We start from the raw sequence: 4,082 nt of genomic DNA, 5'->3' as shown, positions 1-4,082 counted from the left end.
AGATTTGCTCAATGTGAAATGAGTGTTGATGTCAGATGTCTCCAATTAGATGAGTAACTTTGAACAAAAAATTGGGTTGTAATGAGCAAGATATCTTTGGATGCTCAAATAAGATAAGAATTTACTAGAATGATAATCACTCTGAATATATAAGACAATACCAATGCCTTCTATCTACTATTATAGGACTTCCTCTAAATGCTTTTTTTGGGGCTCTGATAATCTTCTTTCTCAGGACTTGCAATACTGTTTCTTGGACATTCCGCAGCTTCTATGAGAAGGTAATAACCTGAAGTTCTCTTCCCTTGATAGTTATTAGCATATTTTGACTACTGTCCACCATGCTGCTAATATTTGGTATAAGGTGAGTTTTTGGAACCTGAATTATGTCGCCTTGTTAGTGGGTAGGTGGTTTGCGATGTTATCTTTCATGTGGGCTTTATGGAAGGAGAGGGAGAGATTGTTTGAAGGGATAGAAATTGATTTTGTAAATGTAAGGATTAGCCTTTTTATCTCTAGTTTCTTTTGTGGTGCACCTATGAGGTCCCTGCTTGTATAGATGATTGAATGTCTTTTTTAGAGGACCATGTTTTTGTATAGGGTCACTATTTCTTGGTATACGGCTTATATATGGGATTTTCCTCAATCATTAACAAATTATTTAACCTTATCAAAAAAATTGGTGGGTGCTTTGTGAAGTATCCACTTAGAGAATTTTTACTAATAGCCCATGTTTTGTGGCCTGCCAATGGAGTCATGACATCCATACACTGAGTCATCAAATGACGCACGTTAAAAAGACCCAAGCCTACATGCACGGTCCCATCCCACAAAGTCCTACAAATGAAGACTCGGGCTGGACATTCTGGTTAATTTTATCTTATTGGAGAGAATATATTCTCCACTTCTCCTTAGCTTTGCACATTTTGAAATGCCAAACTTAGATGTTTAAGTCGAATAAAGAACATCATCTCCATGCATCTATGTTTATATGGTGATTTGGAATAGAATTTGTTCTAAAAGTTATGTCTCTTACTTTTTGTTTCTGTACATTCTATTGTCTAATGATTTCTCTGTATGTTAGATACTTCATCAATACAAAAGGCATAGGACACAAAACAGAGACCTTCAACTTCCTATTACTTCTCCTCCTAGTTTTTCGGGTGTTGACAATCAGGTAATGTTGTGTTTACATTGTTGTTATGTGATATATGGGGAAGCTTATTACCCTATGTAGTTAGAATCCTCTACATATTTTGACTTTGCTCAAGTTCTCAAAGTTGATCATGGAGATCCTTCTTTAGTTGACTTCGGCGGATATCAATATGGCCTTACTTTGGGATAAGGGCCACTAGGAAAATACTTTTTTTAAGTAAGGAGTAACTGGATTTAAGATTGGCCATATATGGTTGTGCCCATTTGTAGCTTAAGTTTCTATTTGTTATTGTACACAATGTATAACTATTTTTTTTAAAAAAAAAAAACTAACTCCAACATGCATATGGTCGACTATTTTTAAGGAAGGAACAACAGTTGCTTTGAAGACATAACTAACTCAATTCAGATTGCATACAAAGCTTTCTTTTGGTGTAAACTTTAAAGAGGAATTTGTAAATGAAGCATAATCAATACTTAGTTTCTTACAATGCCTGTAAGTCTTGGATAGGGATTTTTTTTCTCACTTGTAATTACTACAACACTTACTTAGTACTAGCTTTGTAAGATATTACCTTTCTATAAAAAGGACGTGTAGCTATTAACAAAAAGTGAATTCATTGTTCAACCGGAGTTCATAGGCAGATCTAGGTTTTGTAATTTATGGATTCCTACAATGATCAAGTTAATGTAAAAATAATTGGGTTCACAATCAACTTTTTATAAATACTTTGTGCATTTCTTAACCAACACAGGCTATGAAAAAAAATACGGGGTCCCGTGAACCCATATCTAGATTCCCCCTGCCAGAGTCATCCATCAAGATAGTCCACCTATCTATGTAAAATATTATCAACTACATGAATGATAAAAATCCAGCCTAGCTTGGTAGCACCAACTTGCCATATGGTGATGGGACAGTCATATATTAAAGTCCTTGACAGAAGTAGGGTTAGTTGGACTAGAAATGATACTGGTATGTTGTATCAGTATAATACTTGTAGATGGAGTTGGTGGGTGCACACCTCATGACTGTCTCTTTGCACTTCAGTGCTCCCGCTGGTCGCATTGCTGTCAAAGACCTCAATCTCCAAGTCTGAGCCTCTAGTGAAGTGTCTGAAGGGTTGTCAGATTGGACCATCATATTTAAATGTATAACAAAAAGTTGAATGAAACAAAACCAAATTTTATCTAGAACAAAGCTTTTGATGAACTTTACTGTTTTGATTTGATTATTTACTGAAGTTGGGCATTTTGTTTTTGTGTTTTTTGGGTAAATTGACCATTTATTGATACCAAAAAGTGAACATTACAGTACCAACTGCTTCTCAGAATTGAACCAACCAAAAAAGACAACTTACAAAAGGATCTACAAAGTAGAAACTATATTTAATCTAGTGATGCATACACAAAATAAAAGTATCGTTCCATCTTAAAGGTAGTCTATCCAGTGTTTGTAGTGTATTCTTCCACTTGGCTAGGTTCCTTCCTCTCACATGTATATACAACACAATTTCTTTACAGAGTCTGTCACTTTGATAAAGGTTGGACTGAAACCGAATACCATTTTGTTCTTTCCATACCAGATACCCAAGCATAGCAAATACACAACTAATTATTGCACCCTTCCCTATTTTCTTCCTTGCCCAAATAGTAACCCAGTCTAGTTCATCTTGCCAGCTTCCAATGGTTCTGTTGATCCCTAGCCACACCAATAAACTGTGCCATAAAGCTTTAGTGACTCTAATATTCGAAGTAAAGATATTCAAAGGATTCAAAAGTTGTACCACAAAAAGCACAAATTTCTGAAGTACAGTTGCTAATCTTCTCCAGGCTACTAGCCACAATATGAACTTATGTCTAGGATGGATGTTTTGTTGTAGTGCAATACTCTTCCAGGGAAATTTTGGGTGGGTAGGCATGAACTTAAGATACATCGTTTTTGTAGAAAATTTGTCCTTTTCAACCACTTCATTCAGCTTAACATCAATATGTCCTTGGGAAGAACAAGTTCCTAAGTACTTCCTTGACTCCAAAATTTTCCTTACAACCCAATTAAGTAGCACTAGCTGGAATAGTGCAGTTCTCTACAGATTCATCTTTCATATAGTATATATGTACCCATCTTATCCACACACAATCTTTTTTTTCATGAATAGCCCACAACATTTTTTCAATATGGCAGTAGTGTTCCACAAACTCAAATTTATAATATTCAGACCTCCTGCAACTTTTGGAAGGCACAATTTTTCACACGAAACAAGAGTCTTCCTTGACTGTCCACAAATAAGTTATGTACACTCCCTCTATCATCTTCAAGATTCTTTTGGGTAATACAAATATTAGTGCCCAGTAAGTCTGCGTACTAAAGATGACTGATTTAATTAGTTCAATTCGCCCAGCATATGAAAGACATTTGGCAGACCAACACCTAATTCTTTCTATAATCTTCTCCACTAAGGGCAAACACTGACCAATGGTCAGTTTCTTGGATGATACATTCACCCCTAAATATTTAAAAGGTACTTCCCCTTCTACATGTCCCAAAGTTTCAAGGATAGTGTGCTTCAATTCTGGCGTCACTCCACTCATGAATATATAACTTTTTTCATTGTTGGCTTGTAAACCAGAAGCTTTAGAAAATCTCTGAAAAGCTCTTTGGAGCAATTGGATAGACTTAAGGTCAGCTTTGCAGAACAACAACAAATCATCTGCAAAGCATATATGAACTACCCCAAGTTTCTTGCATCTTGGATGATACTTGAAGTCCTTGTTAAGTTTAATCTCTTCCAACTCTCTCTGAAGGTACTCCATGGCCAAAACAAAAATGTAAGGGGACATTGGATCTTCTTGTCTAGTTCCCCTTTTCCCTCGAAACAATTTTGTTAATCTCCCATTGATAATCAAAGAGTAAGATACATTGGACA

The sequence above is a fragment of the Solanum stenotomum genome, chromosome 4, assembly GCF_019186545.1.
Source record: "Solanum stenotomum isolate F172 chromosome 4, ASM1918654v1, whole genome shotgun sequence".
NCBI classification, from domain to species: Eukaryota; Viridiplantae; Streptophyta; class Magnoliopsida; order Solanales; family Solanaceae; genus Solanum; species Solanum stenotomum.
Note: the sequence above shows the minus strand (reverse complement) of the source record.